General features: G+C 41.4%; 1 protein-coding gene and 1 pseudogene across 2 annotated transcripts in view; one reads left to right on the top strand and one right to left on the bottom strand.

Annotated features, from left to right (window-relative positions):
* Positions 1-20727, top strand: part of TEX2 (testis expressed 2) — a 110332-nt gene that overhangs the window by 22344 nt on the left and 67261 nt on the right. The window lies entirely within an intron of this gene.
* Positions 15000-15126, bottom strand: LOC130706044 (U5 spliceosomal RNA; annotated as a pseudogene).

The following is a 20727-nucleotide window of genomic DNA, read 5'->3' as shown; positions in this document are numbered from 1 at the left end:
ATGTGGGATCTTCCCAGACCAGGGCTCAAACCCGTGTGCCCTGCATTAGCAGGCAGATTCTCAACCACTGCGCCACCAGGGAAGCCCTTGATTGGCATTTCTGCCCTTACTAGTTATGATGCCTTAGGTAAGTTTCTCAACTTCTCCATCTCAGTTTACTCATTTGGAAAATGGGAACACAATTCCTGCCTCATAGGGCCATGAAGATTAAATGAAGAGTGTCTTGATGTGTCTGAGATATAAATCTTCAGTAAAAGTTAATTCTCTTTTCTTACTCTTAACTCAAAACTTTGAGTGAATTAGTGCACACTAAATGAGCTGTTTGGGTAATGCAAAGACCCCTCATGGTTCATTTTAGGGAATAGTTACTTTTCCTTCTCCGTTTTGAAGTTTCTTGTTTGCTGCCTAGTTTAAATTAGGATGCCAAAATTTGAAGAATTTTTTGTGTAGAATAGTAAATGGAATTAAATTTCTCTTGAAAGGCATATTCCCAAAAGCGGAACTTATGCTGACATTTCTGAGATGGTTTTGTTTCATATGTTGCTTGCACAGTATTGTTAGAAGTTCATGACTTGAAGAAAATACTTCATTATCCAAGCTCTCTTTCTACTGGTTTTAGGTTATTTATAAGGAACCGTTAGTCTCCCATCTGGGTAGATATGTAATAGTATCAGTTACTGAACCAGAACTTTCAACACCTTTCTGACATCAACCCTTGGAGGTCAACAAGTGTGTGACTTTAAGATGTTTCAAATTGAGCCTACTACATTCCTCCTAAACCCAATCCTCCTCTTATTCCCATACTTGGTGAATGGGACCACTGACCACTATCCTTCTTGTGAGCCTAAAGTCTTGTGAGCCCAAAGCCTAAGGCTCGTCCTTAAGAGCATCTTCTTCCTCACTCTGTTTCCCACCCACTGAGTCCCATGCATTTCATCTTCTAACTCTCTCACGTCCCTCCTTGCATCTTCAAAGCCACCTCTCTTGTCTGGGCTAACGTTGTCTCTCACCTAAAATGTTGTAAGAGTCTAAATGACCTCCCTGAACCCCTTCTTGCCTCTTTTAAGTCTGCTTTCACACTTTAGCCAGAGTGAGCTTTTCAGAATATACATCTGATGACCTCCATACCCGCCTCCAGACCACATACAATAACCGTTCAGTTGTTCCTCACCACTCTTGGGATAAAGACCAGTTCCTCATTGTGGCCTTCAAAGCCCTGCATAACCTGGTCCCTGCCCACCTCTGCAGTCTCATGCTATATACACTATACCCACATCCAAGGGGCTTCCTAGGGCTCCTCCATTAGGCCATGCTTCTGCCTCAGGTTCATGCTCATGCCATTCTCTCCTCTGGATTGCCCCACACTACCACCCCTTAGCCAACTCTGACTCATCCTTGAGATGTCAGCCTGATCCCACTTGCTCTAGGGACCCTTCCATGCCTGATGCTCAGACTGATCAGGTCTCCCTGCTGGCTGTGATCTGTTCCTTCATAGCTCTTTCATTCTTGCATTGATTATTTGATTGTCTCTCCCTGCCACCTCTGTAAGCTCCCTGAGGTCTGCTCAAGTACTGTGCTGCTTTGTGAATTGTAAGGCAGGTTACAAAGGACGAGTGCTGAATGCTAAATCATGGTCTCTGCTCTCAGGGCTTAAATTCCATGTGTCCAACTAGAAAAGTTTGGCTTAAATTAAAATGTTTGTGCAAACAGAGCTGTAACAGTACATAAATTGTGAAATTAAGAGATCTACAATCAACTCCAAATGCTTGTTTTATATACCTAATAAATTGAGAGGAAAATAAGAGTTTGTTTTTAACTAGGTGTTATTTTTGAAGTTAATTTCTGTATGGTAGTACCTTGAGACACTTAAGATGAACATTTCGTGGAGTAGTTTACATTGGGAAAATCTGTGGTTAGCAACTGCCTGAGACAGCCAGTGTAAAAGGGAAGACAGACATCAGTAAAGTCACCAGATGCTCAGTGGTGCGGATTGAACATCTGCTGCAGCTGGACCCTCGTAGGGCGCCTCACCTGCTGTAGCCTCTCCTCGTGTCTCAGTGAAGTCCCAGCTAATTGTCACCAACTTCCCTAAAGGTGGAAATATGTTCCCATAGCACACAAAAATGGGTATGCAGTATTTGGGGGTTTTATGATCTATTGCAGGTATGTAATAGAACATTTACTTATACAGAGCAATGAATTAGAGGGGTGGGATAGGATAGGTAGGGCTGGGGGCTGATGTAGGCCTTCAGGATTGCTTTCTGCTGTAAACTGTAGTTTATTATACCATAGGAAAGTCTTCCCACCATGGAGCATATGTCCTTAATGAATTGATTGTTATCCCAAGCAGGTTTTGAGGAACCTACAACAATAGAATAAAGTATTTTATAGCCCATTCTGTGCATTACTACAGTGTTTTTTTTAAGCACTTTTCAGTGCTTTCCTGAGTTGTCTTTAGACACAAGGTCCACCCTGGAATTGATGCACCCCTGGACAGATAGGGTGAAGGTCTTTGGCTTGGCCTGTAGCTAGTGCTCAGTAAATGTCGAAAGGATGGAACTCTTTCTTGAAGCACAGAGCACCTGTAGAAAGCTTCTGTTGACTCGAGAGATGGATTTGTCTGTGGAAATAGCTGAACGAGGCAGTGTAGTGCAGTGGTGAAGAGCATGGCCTTGGAGTCCTAGCTCTGCTAGTGAGTAGCTTTGTTACCTTGGTAAGTTGCCTAAACCACTTTCGGTCTTTTTCTTCACCTGTAAAATGTGGAAATAATAATAGTACCTATCTCAGAGGGTTGTCAGGCTTAAATGAGATATTGTTGGTACAGCACTTAAAGCCACGTAAAATTTAACTGTTGTTATTGATTCAGGTCCATGTATCTCCTGGATCTCCATGACCCTTGGCCCTCCTCCCTCCCAGAAATAACTACTGCTGCTTTTTAGTTGACTGGGGCACACATACTGTTCAGTACATAAATGGTGTTCTTTGCCATGGAAATTTAAATGGCTGTCATAAAGTTTTTGGAGGAAAAAAAAAAACCGTATATTTTCTCAAGAAAAGAATAACCATGATACATCTTTATTTACACAGAATATCGGCCAAACAGATAGGTTCTTTTGAGAACAAGTAGTGATAGTACCTTGTTATACTTTACTCCACTGTATCCAGGGGGAGAGAGCAATGTGGTTAATTATAACAACACTGCTATGCTGTCAGGTGCCCAAACTTTACAGTTTATGAAGTGCTATGCTATTTATTCTTTCTCCTAACAATCTGAGGGCTGGGGTTTCACCATCATGACCCTCATTTGACAGATCAGAAAATCCAGACCAAGCGAGGCTTCTCCTGAACTGGCGCTCTTTCCGGTGAGCCTCAGCTGGCCCAGGCAGTGCACTTTTAGGTGCTGAGTTATCTGAGTGGGATTTTTATGGGATCCTAATTGCACGCAGATGGCCAGAAAGTTCTGCTCCTGTTTTGGCATTTTGCTTTAGCAGAGAGTACTCTCTGAGGACCCACATAAGCTGGAAGAAGAAAAGCCAACAACAAACTCAGCACTAATCATCTGGGAAAGGGCAGGACACTGCTGTTAGGCAATTATTGGACCTGTGAATAGAAAAATATCAGGATCACAACTTTACAACTTTTGATTCTTTGAAACGTCAAATGGAGCCCCCGTTCGGCCATCAAGTTTATAGTGCCTCCAGAATTAGATTAGACAGTTTGGTTTCATGCTGTGCAGTTGTACGTATTTCCGGTTATGAAATGCTACTTGTGCTTATTTTCCTTGATTGTCCGAGAAACAGCCTTTTCTCTTGTTACTTTGTGCATCCAAGTTTCTTTTTTATTCTATTTGCCTTTCATTTCTGCCTTCTGTTCTGTTTTGGGCCTTCAGACAGCAATGAAACAGACTTTCGGGAATGGGCAGCTCTGGAGGCCCTGGCTGCAGGGTGTGGGCTGGCAGAGCGGTGGGAGTGGGGTGGTTAGGACCAGCCGCAGGAGGTGAGGCCACAACTCAAGGGGCAAACAAGTGAGGCAGGCGTATCAAAGAGCAGGAGCAGGACTCAGTCTGTCCTGTGCCTGTGGAAGCAGTGGCCCACCTCTGATTCCTCATTTAAAATATCTGAAGTCGTTGATTGATTAGCTTTGATGGAGATAGGCCTTTTTTTCCCTGTAGGTACAGAGCAGTAGCCTCTTACAAAGCAATTTGCCTCTCAGGTGATGCCTTCTGTGTAGGCTGGATTAACTAGTTACTGGTGCCCGGGAATAGCTGGTACTGTGTCTCCAACTGAGCTCCTGGTGAATCCATCACCTTTTTCTGTGTGTGTGTGTGTGTGTGTGTGTGTGTGTGTGTGTGTGTGAGTGTGTGTGTGTATTTAAGTAAGTGTAATGCATTCCTGATATTGCAAGTTGATTTAGACCCGTGAGTCTCAATTCTGTGGTAGGCATTGGGGGGGGTGGGGGGGTGTGTGCACATACATAGGGCAGTGTTTGCAAATTATCAATATATGTCTTCCAATGCCTCCTCCTCAGTCATGATATGGGAAGGGGTGGCTGAGTCATCCGTGTGCAGATGTTTCTTAGGGTTTTCTGGCACAGCTCCCCTCTGCCCAATCCCAAGATGCATCTGCCCTTTGAGAGCTAGGATTAAGCAGGCGCTTAGGGCGGCCGATCAGTTGTCCCACCACAGTCTGCTGCGTGGAGCTGACTGAGCCTGATGGTTCCAACCGCATCTGCAAAGGAACCCACGGGAGCCAGGGGACTGTTTCCGGCGTTTCAAAAGGCTTAACAGAAATTATACCTTAACCCAGGATGAGGACACCAAAGCTACCCAAAACATCAAGTTTCCTTGCTTTTGTTGGGAATTGCAAGTCTGTATGGTTTTGTGCGGATTCCAAGTTCTGATTGGCTGTGGATGACATAATAGGAATTTCTGAGACAGGATTGGTCTAACTCTAGACATTGTTACTAGAGCTGGTATCAGGTCTCACTCCCCAAGCTGAGCATGCTAATTCCTTTAGAATGAGATTGACCTTGAATATGAGTGCCTCATATTTTTGATAGAGCAACTAATTGTTTCTTGTTTACTTAGCTGTGCTTATCATTATCACACCTGTGGCAGTGATTTGTTTTCATAATGTTATTATGAACCCTTTGTAAATGTGGATTGTTGGCTAAAATTTGGATTAGCATTGAAATGGAAAAATAGTACACAGAATCAATCAATTACTGTTAAACATCGTTTGTTAGACTCTTGCCAGCCTGGGGAAGAGAAAGAAAAAAAGGTTAGTAAAACTGCAGATCTCATTCAGTGCCCTCATTTTAAAAATGATCCTTTTAAAAGCTTTGCACTAAAAGTGAAGATAATTTACAGTGAAGCACCAACTATTAGTCTCTGTAGCCTCCTGGGATCCTGTTGATTGTATGTACTTTTTGCGTAGTTGTGTTTGATGTATGCACATAATCCCAAAGTCTGCTTTTTCATTTTGTATTATAACGTATAGACCTTCCCATTTTTCTACTTTGCCCCTATGTTTGTCATTCTTAATGGTCACAGCTGCCTGAACTAAACCTGAGATCAAATGGGACAGTCTAGTTCAAGCGATTCGAGAAGGTAGAGACAAGCTATCTGTTTCATCCTTGGTAACATGGCTGGTGGGGTCAACTCTGGCCAAGTTTGCGTGGGTACAAAAGATGTGCTCATGCCTGCTGTGGATGCTGAGAATAATAGCTTACATATGCTGAATGTTCTTTCTTAATTTTCCCAGCAGCCCCTGTGAGGTGTAGGCACTATTATCTCCATTTTACTTATATATGAGGAAAAAAGAAGCTTTTTGCAGTGACTTGTCCACAGTCACACGCCGGTAAGCAGTGGACCTGTGATCTGAAGCTGGATCTCTTCAGTGCCAGAGTTCTCAACCAGGTTTTTCTGTGCACCATGGGGCCCGTCCAGTTCTCAGCTCACTTCAGAAAACTAACCACCTTCCACCTTAATCCTCACAACAAATACATTTGTTAATGTGTACTAGAGTCACAGAGGCTTAATATTAAAACAAGATAAAGCAAATGCTGCAAGCAGGCAGGAGCCCCGGAGAAGCTCCCATCCACGTTAGGGATTTGCTAGTCTTCCTAGGGGCAGAGTGATGTGAAAGGCCAGCCCACGTTCAGCCTTTCCTTTAGTTCCGTCCTTTAGTCAGCCTTGAAGTTTCTGAAACTTGAATGGGTACAATAATGACTACATGAGGTCGCCTGAAGCACGTGTACAGTACTTTGTGGGAGACTCAGGAGATTCTCAAGGGTGATTTTGGCTATAGATAGCTTTTTTCCCTGACCCTAGAGCCTAGTCTCCACGGGAGAGTAGGCACCAAATTCCTATGTGTGCTAAAATTAGACCTGTGTGCCCTGCTCCATTCTCTGGACACAATAAAGAATTTCCCATGTTCTCCCTGATGCCTTTCTCTGTGGCAATGCTTGGAAGTCATTGCAGCAGTCTCTCTGCAGCCTGGAACCGTCCCGGGAAGGGGTGTTTCCTGTGACTGCTACCTGGGCTCCTGTGTGTCTGGGAGCAGGCAGACCCAATTCCTCTGCACTTTTCCAGGGGCTTGCTTCTGTTGAATGAGAAAATTTTACACGTGAATTAAAGCAGACTCACGTCCATGGGCCGGATTGGAAACTGGAGTTCAGACTCTAGAAGTCTGGTTGGGGCAGATGGGTGAAAAGTGTCTGGATTTACCCCCTGGGCCTTTGGCTTCCTAGTCTCTAGAATTGTCTTTTTCTGGAGTGTGGCCCTCATTCTAGGGTCCTGACATTATCTGAAATCAGAGTGTGTTTTTCTTTTGAGTGTGTTATAAAGAGTGGTTCTGTGTAGTTGGAAAAGTACACTTGTACCATAGCTGTTACATTGTGGATTGCATAACTTTTGTGAGCCTAGGAACCTATTTCCCATTTATTTTCCTTCAGGATAAATGGAGTTTGAATTTCAGACAGTTGACTTACTGAGGAACTTTGGGAACTCAGTCTACTCCTGGTTGAGGATTTACTTCCTTTGGTTATTTGTGTGGTGTAAATATTGTAGGTCACCCGAGGGGCTGGAGTTGTCTAGAAGGAAGGCCTGGGGTTCAGTTCAAGCGTCACTGCCTTCATGGAGGATGCTAGGATTTGACAAGACAGAGGAGAGCGGGGAAAGCATTTTCAGTACAGGGAGGTGGGAAGGAGGATGGTTTTCACATGAGCCAGTAGCTCATCACACCCAGCCAGAATATTGGGAACACTTTAGCGTAACTGAAAATGAGGGTGAGTAGATAGAGGGGCTGGGTTGTATTGGGCCCTGAAGGCCAAAGAGATTAGATGAGACACAAGAACATGATAGGTTTTTGAGCAAAATGGTGACACGATGAAAGTAGTATTTAAAGAAGGCTAGTCTGGCAGCAGAATGCCATGTGGGCTGGAGACGAGGGCAAGGGGTAAAGTCAGAAAGAAATGCTGAGGTGTGAGGTGTGAGTCAACAGGGCTTGGAGAGCTAAAGAGGTTTGGAGGATCAAGAAGAGAGTGTCAGAAGACTCTTTTGGTTGGGGCCTTGGTGGTTGGAAGAGCAGAGGTCCCTTGATGGATGAGAGGGAGTGAGTGGGGTCAGGATGGGGTGGACAGGAATGAGATGGGTCTATTGGGTTTAGAAGTAGACCTCTTCGGACCTGGATAGAGTCTGTGTGTGGGTGGAGAATAGAGAGGAATGGGTAGAAGAATTTCTAGCCAAAGAATGGGAATAGTGATTGGTGTATATAGATGGATATGGGAGGCAAGATAGCAACTCTTACCACCTTCCTGGTGAATAGAGGCAAGGCCATGTGCTTAGAGGGAGAAAGGAGGGAGACAAAATTGGAGGCCTAGATGAGAGACAAGGCCTAGAATCACACCAGCGGGGGATCTGACTAGGAAGTCAGTATGCTAATTCAGGAATTTCCTGGAAACAGCAAGGACATGGACCAGGTCCGCATGCTACAGCCACCTCCTGGCTGGGGTCTGCAGCAACCTGCACCCAACCCTCTCCCCCCATACCCTCCCTGGCTGGGATGAAGATCCCTGGCAGTGGGAGTGGCTCAGGCCCGCATACATGTCTCGCAGGCAGTAGATAGCAGTGCTAATGACTTAGAGAGGGTGGTACAGATGATGGTTTGGTCTTGAAAACGAGGCCAGCCCTTCTCTTACCATGATCTCCTCTCCATTAAAAAAAAAAAAAAAAAAAAAAAAGCCAGGCAGAGTAGGAGGCGGATGGTTTTTTGTGAGAGGGCAGGGAGTTGTGTCCCTGGGGGGCTCTGCAGGGCGCTGTAGAAGTGAGGGCGGTGGGAATGTGGAGCTGGTGTGGTGTGAATCCACTAGAGGGTGAAGCCAAGAGGTTGTGCTTGGAGGGATGTTTGTGCAGAATAAGAACGAAGGAAGCGTTGGGGTAGAGAGCCTGTCCTTATCACAGCCAGGGCAGAGGCAGCCCCCTTGTAGAGTCTGGCGGAAGATGGACGAATGTCATCTGTTGCCATGGCACCTGCAAGTGCTGATAATTTGCATCTCATTCTTAGCTGACTCAGCCCACTCTCCACCTTTAACCAGAGGTAAAGGATGTTTCTACAGCTGGGCTAAGCAAGACAAGTCCAGAAGGTCTAGAAGTGTTTGTTAATGTGGGATGAACTGTTATAATATTATTAGAAAAATATTTTGACTTAATTGCCTTAGGCACATTAGTTCAAGTGTACTCTGTTTCCTTTGCTTGACTTGAGCACTTGCCAAGAATATCTCTGGTGCAGAATGGAAAAGTAGGACTCTAAGTAGGACTCACAGAATTATAGAATTTAGAGCTTTCTGGAAAATTCCTTGAAGACAGTGGAGGACCCCCTCCCCCTTTACAATGAAAGAACCCAAGGTTAGGAGAGGTGAAGGGGGTGAGCCCTGTCACTGTCATTTGAGGGTCTTGGTCCTCCTCGGAGCTCCTGCTCCTGCTGCCTCATGGCTTCCCTCGGTTTGTGTTTTCAGTGACTGATTCCACTACCAACTGAACAGTTGTCAAAATCTTACACTTGGGTGGGACTTTGGGGCCGGGTCATATCACGGGGCTGCTCTCCAGGTCCTCCCCTGTCACAATCCTCAGTGGTGGTAGAGTGGGATGGGGGAAGTCTCACCCATGGGACCTGTGGGCAAGTGGTTCTCTTCAGAGGGAACCACAGTGTGGACAGATGGCCATCTGGGACCTCTGCCAGGAACCCGGTATCTCTAGGCCTTCTTGCAGGTGTTGAACGTGGCCTTGGGTTTCTTGCCTCCTTCCCTTTACTCATGCTCTGTCCTTCACTTGGAATGTACTCTCCACCCTGGGTCTCTGCAGTCAGCTTGTCAAATCTCAAGGGCCAGCGCACACACCACCTCTGGGAAGCCCTCCTTCATGCCCCTTCTCTCACCTCCTCCCCATCACTTCCTTTCTCTCACTCCCACTGTTCTGCCCTACACACACTTACACACATAGACTTCTCAAACTTGATTTTTTTAAAAATTGTCTTCTTCGGGCCTCAGATTCCTTACCTGTAAATAAAATTCTGACATTAAGTATACATTTAATCAGATCTTACTGCCCTATATCAAGGTTAAGTCTACTGATGCATGTATGAAAAGTATTGTTTCTCACTGAAAAAGAAAGGCTAATTTTTTCTTTAAGTTCTCAGAGACTTTTTTCAATTTATGAAGAATTAATCCAAAATACTTTTTGCACATGGAGAAGCTGAATGGTTAATAGATACGAATGGATTCAGATAATGTAAACTAGGTTTTCTAGTTTACTAGTATGATTTGGAGGGGGAAAAGTTCAAATACTTTACTGTTTATTATAGCTAGAAAATATGATTGTCCATATCAAGTCAGTTTTTCCAAAGTTAAAAGTTTGATTCTTGTATAGGGGACAGAGAACATTATGTGTGTTACATATGTTATTGTCAGTGTTTTCTAAAATGATTCCAGAGAGTAATGCTTTTAGGCTGATAGAATGAGGAAGGCTTCCTCAGGAAGTAAAAACCCAGCAACTATAAAGAAAAAGATTGAGAGATTCAATACCTAAAAATATAAAACTTCGTATGTTTAAAAAAAAAAACCCCATAATGGTAAAAAGTCAGAGATGGGGAAAAATATTTTCAGCACATACGGTAGACAGAGTGTTCATTATCCATGATACATAAAGTGAATAAGAAAAACCCTTGGGCAAGAAACATGAATGGCCAGTTAATAGAAGAGAAACAGATGGGGGAAAAAACATGAAATGATATCAAAGCATTGAGATGCCTTTTCCCTATCCATCAGATGGACAATAATTAAAAATAATGTTCATTCTTGACAAGGGTTCAAGGTGGGCACTTTATGAAAGACTTGCTCTGTACACAAGATCTATATAGAAAGCTTTTCAAGGCAGCAGTTTTTCTAGTTTGAAAACTGGAAAAAACTCAAATTTCTATCAATAAAAGAATGATTAAGTGGATGATGGTATATCTGTACTAGGTAGGAAAAGTGTGTATGCCTGTAGATTTGTATGTATCGACATAGGAAGGGGTCCAGGAAATAATAAGTGAAAAACAAACAGCAAAGCAATATGCATAGTATGATTACATTTAAGACTAAAAACAAAAACAGTTTTGCATGTTTGTGTGGATTTATAAATGCATACAGAAGGACAGAGGATACATCCTAAACAGTTGATTTTGGGCAGAGCAGGAGAAATTTTCACTTTTCCTCTCCATACATCTGTTTTTGAAGTTTTTTACAATGAGCTTGAAATTGTGTGTGTTTTTTTAATTGAAGTGAAAATTTATATATGCTTATTCAACCCTGTAATTCCACTTCTAAAAATAATTACTAAGGAAATAATCAGGGAGGCAGTCAAAAGTTATGTATAGCATCATAATATATTACAGCATTGTTTGTAATAGCAAAAAATTCCTAGTATCCTGTGTTGAAATGGTTACATTATAGAATATTCATTTTATAAAGCTATTTAAAGTCACGTGTGAAAGAATCTTTACTGGCTTGAGGAAATACTTAAAAGTACAGTTAACATTTAGGAAATGCTTGCTCTGTACCAGGGACCATGCTCAGTGCTTTACCTAAATTGTTTTATTTAATCTTCTGAACCGTCTTTTGCCATTCCCATTTGACAGATGGAGAAAGGGAGGCTTGGTTAGGGTAAATAATTTGCCTGAGGGTCAGACTTCTACCAAGTTGGTAGAACTGAAGCCAAAGGCCTTGCTGATACTCAGATGCTGGATTACTTCACTGTGTTATCTTGAGTGTTACATACATACATACAGTGTGACTCATTTTATAAAAACGAATCTTTCTGCGTCTTAGTTTTCTCATGGGTAAGGTGTGGGTACAATTTGATATTCTGAAGATAATTATTTTATTTTTTAAATTGACATACATTTACATGTAATTATTTCCCCCAGATTACAGAAGTATTTGGAAATACCTAATTAGTAGAATTTGGAAATACCTAAAAAGTAGAAAATAAAAATGACTGATAAGCCTGTTACATGGAGAAAACTAGCATTAATGCCCCCCAGCCCTTTTTGCCTGGTGTGTGTATAGGTATGAACATTATTGAGGTGCTTAATAGTTACTGCAGAATGGGTTTCAGAAAAGTTTTTGCTAATTATGTGCCAACATAATAGAGGGTTTGTCTGCAATAGAGGGTTTGTCTCCATATGCCCTTGACAGCATCACATGTTATATTTTAAAGATGGAATTTGATGACCAATATTGTCTCATTGATTTGTTTCCTAATTCTTTGTTGTATTTAGTCAGTTGAGCTCTTTCGTTTGTTATTGGCCATTTGAACTTTTGGGTGAATTGCCTGTTCATGTACTTGGGAAGTATCTATGGAAGATGTCTTCCTAAAGTTGACCATTGAAGACCTTAAGCAAGACTATTAGAAAGCCCTTATAAGTGGAAGTTTCACTCTGCCTATTGGAATATGTTTTTCTTACAGGGATGAATTGGTGGTCTGTGTTTAAAACTTGACTTCCTAACCATTTGGAGTTTGACTTTAAGGGACTTTCCTGGCAGTCCAGTGGTTAAGACTCCGCACTTCCACTGCAGGGGGCTTGGGTTCGATCCCTAGTCGGGGAGCTAACATCTTGAATGCCTCATGGCATGGCCAAAAAAACATGAAAAAAAAAAAAAAAAGGCAGTTTGACTTTAAAATTTAAGGAGTGATTGGTGAAATGTACACAGGACCTCTCTTACGCAACTTGCTGAGAGTCTATAATTATTTCAAACTAAAGTTTAAAAAATTCAAGGAGTAGTAAAACTGTGGCTTCCTCCTGTAACTGAGTTTGACAGCTCTGACTGGAAGGGCTGGTGGGAGGTGGGAGAGGGCAATATATGACAACAGACCCAAAGCCAAACAGTGGTTAGGAAACTACTTTGTTGTTGATGTTGTTTTTAATTTGGAAATAATCTCAAACTTTAAAATGGTTGTGGGAATTCCCTGGCAGTCCAGTGGTTAGGACTTCACGCTTTCACTAGCAAGGGCTTCAGTTCAGTGCCTGGTTAGGGAAGTAAAATCCCGCAAGCCGAGCAGCATGGCCATCAATCAATCAATCAATCAATCAATCAATGATTGCAAAAATGAAAACTGAATAAGGAACACCATTTACTCTTTCTCAGATTCACCCCTTGTTAACCTTTGACCCCACGAGCTTTTGAAATGTGCTATTTTGTGACCCCAGCCACTACCCTCTGCTCATCCTCCTTCCGGATTTTCAGCACGACAGTCTCCCAGGTTCCAGGTACTCACTCACCTGAACAAAACTAACTGTTTACACCCAGGTTTCAAACTTCTCAAGAACCTACAGTGGTTCTGTTTCCTAAGATCTAAATATAAATCCAGACACTTAGCCTTCAGAGTCTTTGAACAATTGATTCCCTGCCTCTAAACTCCAATATTAATCTTCCTCCAGTGCCCCCCCCCCCAGTATAGCCCTTCAGCTGTAGCTAACCTAATCTTTAGCGACTCTTGTTCTGTCTTGATTGACTTGTTCCCATCTCGGTGCCTTTCCTCGCGCTGGTATTTCATGTCCGCCATATTATTTTGTTCACGTTTCTTCCTCCTAAGTCACATACATGACTTTTCTGCTTAAAAAAACAATTTCCCAGACTTCTTTACTCTGTTAGCACCATCTGATTTGGGCATACCTATCCTGAGTTTTCATTACTTTAGGGTTGTTTTGTTTTGTTTTGAACTTTCATATAGATGTCATCATACGACATCCATCTGTTGTCTCCTTGAGAGCCCCCACCCTGGCCTCCCTGTGAATGGCATCAGCGTTATCTTTTATAAACCTCCATAGGCCTCGTGTGGTTGTGCTGAAGGTATGACCTGGTTTTGAATGAGTTACTGTGAACTGTATTTGGATTCATTACTGGAACCATCTATTATTATAGCAATCTATAAAGCAAAATTCTAATCATGTTGATGCTTTTGAACACCTTTTTCCTTCAGGGGTGTGGCCCTCTTCCCAGGTGGGCCTTCCTCATGGCAGGTAAAAGTCCATGCAGTGGCTGCAGAGGGTGAAGCTGTTGTGTACTAGTAGTATAGACCTTGTGTTGTTTTGCTGGGCTGGAAGAGACTTTGAGTTGGGGGTCTGGGAACCTAATAACTAATGGGAAAGGAGTTCCGAGTTTCTACCAGTCAAGGTCTAAGTGCCTTGGGAGGCTTGCCTGTGCTGGTAGTAGAGTACTTTCTTTTCTTTTTCTTTTCTCTTTTTAAATGAAACTAAGCCTAGCACTAGCTCATTATCTACAATGTCAATATTGATTTTTGTTTGTGAGGTGGAGTATTAACAGATTAGAATGGCTGCTGGCAATTCTCATATGCTTCATTGACTTTAGATGAATCAAGGGATGGCTATTAAGATGCACTTGAGATTTTTAGGCTAAATCAGAACTTCCTACTATGCTTGTTTTCGACCAGATTCACCGTTTCCTCTGCAGCATCAAAGTGGAAAAAAATTAGCCTTGAGGCTCTTCTCTACTTTTTGTAAAACCAAATGCTGTTAAAAACTGCACAGATAAGAGATGTTAAGACATCCTCTGCAATACAATGCAGCTTGACTCTTTTCCGCTGCCAAGAGATGTTTTTTTTTTTTTTTTAATTTATTTATTTATTATTTATGGGTGTGTTGGGTCTTTGTTTCTGTGCGAGGGCTTTCTCTAGTTGCGGCAAGCGGGGGCCACTCCTCATCGCGGTGCGCGGGCCTCTCACTATCGCGGCCTCTCTTGTTGCGGAGCACAGGCTCCAGACGCGCAGGCTCAGTAATTGCGGCTCACGGGCCTAGTTGCTCCGCGGCATGTGGGATCCTCCCAGACCAGGGCTCGAACCCGTGTCCCCTGCATTGGCAGGCAGACTCTCAACCACTGCGCCACCAGGGAAGCCCCAAGAGATGTTTTTGAATTAAGACTATTGACCGACACAGCCCATGCTAGCAGATGGTGCCCATACATCATATGTCCAAGTGCAAGCTTGTTCAGAGACAGCAAATATCTAACGGGCCAAATTTTACAAAGATGAAGAATTTTAACAGTGATTTTGAAGGAGTAGGGATGCTGCTGAGAAATGAGGCATGTTCCAAACCAGGCTTGCCTCTTAAGACGCAGTATTACTGTGCTTTCTACATCTGGAGACACGTTTAATTTTCAGTCAAAGTTGCTTGCTTCCCTCCTCTTTTTCCTTCCTTCAGCACTTCCTCTAATCTAGTATATGAGTTAGAAATTAATAATAATAATGATAATGGCCACATTACTATTTGTTCTAATGTGGAAGGACCAAGAGGAGGAGTTGCTGATAAGTGAGTGGCCTGAAAGGAGCTCTTTTCTCTTTTTATGTCTCTGTAGGACCCCGAGATTGAATTGTTTCAGATACAGCTAGAGGTAGGAAGGGCAGTTATTATTAGAAAATTAGTCCAAAAAACTCACAAAAAACAAACCAACATTGAGTCTTGAAATGCCAACATTGAGTCTTGAAATAGCTCTTAATTTTTTTTTCCCTCCCCACATGAATCTTTAGTAAAAGGCAAAATATTCATTCGATTATGAAGAGAAGCACGAGTATGGATAGCTCTTCATTTTTCACTGTACAGTCTGATTTATTGTTGATTGGTTTTTCATGGACTAATTAATGATGATAACCTTTTTGAGTGACTAGAAATAAAATAAATTTCATGGATGTTTGGTATTCTAACCCTGACTCCACTGAGGTTGATAGGTTCGTGGAGTTCATGATAGGGAGGGTAGTTGGCTACTGGCTTCCTGTTGAGGCCTTTTGTTTTTTATGAGTTCAGATTAGATGGGAGCCATTGATTTGTTCCTTATTTTTAGACTGGATAGAATAGAATGCTGCATCAATGCTGGGGAGAGAAACCCTTATTAGAGGCTTTCTCTCTCTTTTTTTTTTTTTTCCACTTTCAAATTATTTGATTTATTCACTTAGGACTAGGTGATATCTGAGCTTCCCTTTCCATTGGAATATTCTGTGACTGAGTTTTGTTTATTTATTTTCTTACTTAAAAAAATTTTTTTAATTGGAGTATAATTGCTTTACTTTAATACAGTATAATTGTATTGCTTTAATGTTGTGTTAGTTTCTGCTGTACAATGAAGTGAATCAGCTATATGTATACATATATCCCCTCCCTCTTGGACCCCCCCCCCCATCCCACCCATCTAGGTCATCACAGAGCACCGAGCTGAGCTCCCTGTGCTATACAGCAGGTTCCCACTAGCTATCTGTTTTACACATGGTAGTGTATTTATCTCAAACCTAATCTCCCAGTTCGTCCCACCTTCCCCTCCTGTGTCCACATGTCCGTTCTCTATGTCTGTGTCTCTATTCCTGCACTGCAAATAGGTTCTTCTGTACCATTTTTCTAGATTACACATATATGCGTTAATATACAATATTTGTTTTTCTCTTTCTGACTTACTTCACTCTGTATGACAGACTCTAGGTCCATCCACCTCACTACAAATAACTCAGTTTCATTTCTTTTTATGGCTGAGTAATATTCCATTGTATATATGTGCCACATCTTCTTTATCCATTCATCTGTCGATGGATACTTAGTCCATGTCCTGGCTGTTGTAAATAGTGCTGCAATGAACATTGCGGTACATGACTCTTTTTGAATTATGGTTTTCTCAGGATATATGCCCAGTAGTGGGATTGCTGGGTTGTATGGTAGCTCTATTTTTAGTTTTTTAAGGAACCTCCATACTGTTCTCCATAGTGGCTGTATCAGTTGATATTCCTACCAACAGTGTAAGAGGGTTCCCTTTTCTCCACACCCTCTCCAGCATTTATTATTATTATTATTTTTAAAAAAATTATTAGCACCTTTAATTATTATTTATTTATTTATATATATCTTTTGGCTGTGTTGGGTCTTCGTTTCTGTGCGAGGGCTTCCTCTAGCTGCGGCAGGTGGGGGCCACTCTTCATCGCGGTGCGCGGGCCTCTCACTATCGCGGCCTCTCTTGTTGCGGAGCACAGGCTCCAGACGCGCAGGCTCAGTAGTTGTGGCTCATGGGCCCAGTTGCTCCGCGGCATGTGGGATCTTCCCAGAGCAGGGCTCGAACCCGTGTCCCCTGCACTAGCAGGCAGATTCTCAACCACTGCGCCACCAGGGAAGCCCGCATTTATTATTATTGATGATGGCCATTCTGACTGGTGTGAGGTGATACCTCACTGTAGTTTTGATTTGCATTTCTCTAATAGTTAGTGATGTTGAGCATCTTTTCATGTGCCTCTTGGCCATCTGTATGTCTTCGTTGGTGAAATGTCTGTTTAGGTCTTCTGCCTATTTTTTAATTGGGTTGTTTGTTTTTTTGATGTTGAGCTCCATGAGCTGTTCGTATATTTTGGAGATTAATCCTTTGTCTGTTGCTTTGTTTACAAATATTTTCTCCCATTCTGAGGGTTGTCTTTTCGTCTTTATGGTTTCCTTTGCTGTGCAAAAGCTTTTAAGTTTAATTAGGTCCCAGTTGTTTATTTTTGTTTTTATTTTCATTACTCTAGGAGGTGGGTCAAAAAAGATCTTGCTGTGGTTTATGTCAAAGAGTGTTTTTCCTATGTTTTCCTCTAAGAGTTTTATAGTGTCTGGTCTTACATTTAGGTTTTTAATCCATTTGGAGTTTATTTTTGTGTATGGTGTTAGGGAGTGTTCTAATTTCATTCTTTTATGTGTAGCTGTCCAGTTTTCCCAGCAGGCAACTTATTGAAGAGGCTGTCTTTCTCCATTGTATATCCTTGCCTCCTTTGTCATAAATTAGGTGACCATATGTGCGTGGGTTTATCTCTGGGCTTTCTATCCTGTACCATTGATCTATATTTCTGTTTTTGTGCCAGTACCATACTGTCTTGATTACTGTAGCTTAGTAGTATAGTTTGAGGTTGGGGAACCTGATTCCTCCAGCTCCATTTTTTCTTTCTCAAGATTTCTTTGGCTATTCGGGGTCTTTTGTGTTTCCATACAAATTGTAAAATTTTTTGTTCTAATTCTGTGAAGAACGCCATTGGTAGTTTGATAGGGATTGCATTGAATCTGTAGATTGCTTTGGGTAGTATAGTCATTTTCACAATATTGATTCTTCCAATCCAAGAACATGGTATATTTCTCCATCTGTTTATGTCATCTTTGATTTCTTTCATCGGTGTTTTATAGTTTTCCAAGTACAAGTCTTTTGCCTCCTTAGGTAGGTTTACTCCTAGATATTTTATTCTTTTTGTTGTGACGGTAAATCTGATTGTTTCCTTAATTTCTCTTTCTGATTTTTCGTTCTTAGTGTATAGAAATGCCAGAGATTTCTGTGCATTAATTTTGTATCCTGCAACCTTACCAAATTCATTGATTAGTTCTAGTAGTTTTCTGGTGGCATCTTTAGGATTTTCTGCAAACAGTGACAGTTTTACTTCTTCTTTTCCAATTTGTATTCCTTTTGTTTCTTTTTCTTCTCTGACTGCCGTGGCTAGGACTTCCAAAACTATGTTGAACAATAGTGGTGAGAGTGGACATCCGTGTCTTGTTCCTGATCTTAGTGGAAGTGCTTTCAGTTTTTCACCATTGAGAGTGATGTTTGCTGTGGGTTTGTCATATATGGCCTTTATTATGTTGAAGTAGGTTCACTCTATACCCATTTACTGGAGAGTTTTTATCATAAATGGGTGTTGAGTTTTGTCAAAAGCTTTTTCTGCGTCTACTGAGATGATCATATGGTTTTCATTCCTCCATTTGTTAATATGGTGTATCACGTTGATTGATTTGTGTATATTGAAGAATCCTTGCATTCTTGGGATAAATCCCACTTGATCATCGTGTATGATGTTTTTAATGTGTTGTTGGATTCTGTTTGCTAGTATTTTGTTGAGGATTTTTGCATCTATGTTCATCAGTGATGTTGGTCTGTAATTTTCTTTTTTTGTGATATCTTTGTCTGGTTTTGGTATCAGAGTGAATGTGGTGGCCTCGTAGAACGAATTTGGGAGTGTTCCTCCCTCTGCAATTTTTTTGGAAGAGTTTGAGAAGGATAGGTGTTAGCTCTTTTCTAAATGTTTGATAGAATTCACCTGTGAAGCCATCTGGTCTTGGACTTTTGTTTGCTGGAAGATTTTTAATTACAGTTTCAATTTCATTACTTGTGATAGGTCTGTTTATATTTTCTAATTCTTCCTGGTTGAGTCTTGGAAAATTGTACCTTTCCAAGAATTTGTCCATTTCTTCGTGGTTGTCCATTTTATTGGCATATTGTTATTTGTAGTAATCTCTTATAATCCTTTGTATTTCTGCGGTGTCAGTTGTGATTCCTCCTTTTTCATTTCTAATTTTATTGATTTGCATCCTCTCCCTTTTTTTCCTGATGAGTCTGGCTAAAAGTTTATCAATTTTGTTTATCTTCTCAAAGAACCAACTTTTAATTTTATCAATCTTTGCTACTGTTTTCTTCATTTCTATTTCATTTATTTCTGCTCTGATCTTTATGATTTTTTTCCCTTCTACTGACTTTGGGTTTTCTTTGTTCTTCTTTCTCTGGTTGCTTTAGGTGTAAGGTTAGATTGTTTATTTGAGATTTTTCTTGTTTCTTGAGGTGAGATTGAATTGCTATAAACTCCCCTCTTAGAGCTGCTTTTGCTGCATCCCATAGGTTTTGGGTTGTTGTGTTTTCATTGTCATTTGTTTCTAGCTATTTTTTGATTTCCTCTTCCTTATTAGAGGCTTTCTCAAACTTAATGAGAGCTATGAACATCTTTATAAGGCATAGTAACTTTAATGGAGAGGTATAGTGAAGACTTTCATCAAGACTCATCTCCAGAACTGTTTGAGATATGCTGCTTCCTTGAAACATACCTGACTAAGGCTAAGGTTTGGAGAGCGTTTGGCTCTAAATAGCTTCCCTGCACCCCCCAAAAGTATGGGAGCATAAATGAGTACATTTGCATTTACAGTATTGCCTTAGAACATAACCACATGGTGCTATAAACACTAAAGAACAGTGTGAGCTTTTTGAATAGAATTGTTTTAGTCAGCATGATAAGTAGTTCAAAATATTACATTATTTCATTCTAAAGTTCTGAATGGTAAAATTTTTTTAAAATTTTATTTTTAATTAAGGTAAAGTGTACATAACAAAATTTACTATCCTGTTTTTAAGTGTGCAATTCAGTAGTGTTAAGTATATTCACATTGTTCTGCAACCGATCTACAGACCTTTTTCATCATACAAAACTCTATCTCTGTTAAAAAACAACTCCCTATTTCCTACTACCCCCAGCCCCTGGTAACTGCCATCCTACTTTCTGTTTATTTGAATTTGACTACTTTAGCTAGCTCACATAAGTGGAATCATACAGTATTCATTTTTTTGTGTGACTGGCTTACTTCACTTAGCTTAATGTCCTTGAAGCTCTCAGAACTAAGTGAGGGCTGTTTTGCTTCTGGTTCATCTACTACCAGGTAGATAGATGTAGCCCTTTGGCATTCCAGCTCATTGTGGAACAGTCTCCAGTTATGGCTCCCCCTCAGCCAGCCCTGAGCTTTGATTTCTGCTCAGGAGATCAATAAAATGAAGGTTCCAATGTGCCAGAATCATCCAATGTTTTGAGGGCAAGAGCGGCTTCTGTAGGGCTCATCCCTCTGGGGTTCTTACTTCCTTTTGGCCTGGTGGTTCCTTACTCAGTTGTTGAAACTTCAGTGCTTTTCAGATTTTTAAAAAAATATGGATTTCATTGTTAGTTGTTTTCAGCAGAGTGGTGGACCTGATGATGGAGACTGTTTTCCCAGACACCAGACCTCTGGCTTCAGTTTGTCAACGTTGCCTCTGCCACCCCCATCCATTCTGGGGCTGGACGGGGTTAATCTTTAGCACCACTTTGCTCATGACCAAATCAGACTTTTGTTTAAACATATCTCTGACAGAAAATCATCCTATATGACAATGTGAGCTATAGGCCCTCCCCTCACAAGACTCAAAATCAGTGTTAAAACCCACGGTCTTGTGCTGGTGGCTTTGGAAGAAGGAGACCTGTTGGGTGAGAAATGACCTTTTTTGACATTTCAGTTCCTGAGGGCTTGAGATAAGGTTGTCCCTTTTTTTTTTTTTGAGACTGGTTATAATTGAATTGAGATAGTAGAGGACAGGAGGCTACTTTTTTATGATGCT

The sequence above is a fragment of the Balaenoptera acutorostrata genome, chromosome 20 (assembly GCF_949987535.1).
Source record: "Balaenoptera acutorostrata chromosome 20, mBalAcu1.1, whole genome shotgun sequence".
Classification (NCBI taxonomy): Eukaryota; Metazoa; Chordata; class Mammalia; order Artiodactyla; family Balaenopteridae; genus Balaenoptera; species Balaenoptera acutorostrata.
The sequence above is the reverse complement of the archived record's forward strand: the minus strand, read 5'-3'. Positions and strand labels throughout refer to the sequence as shown.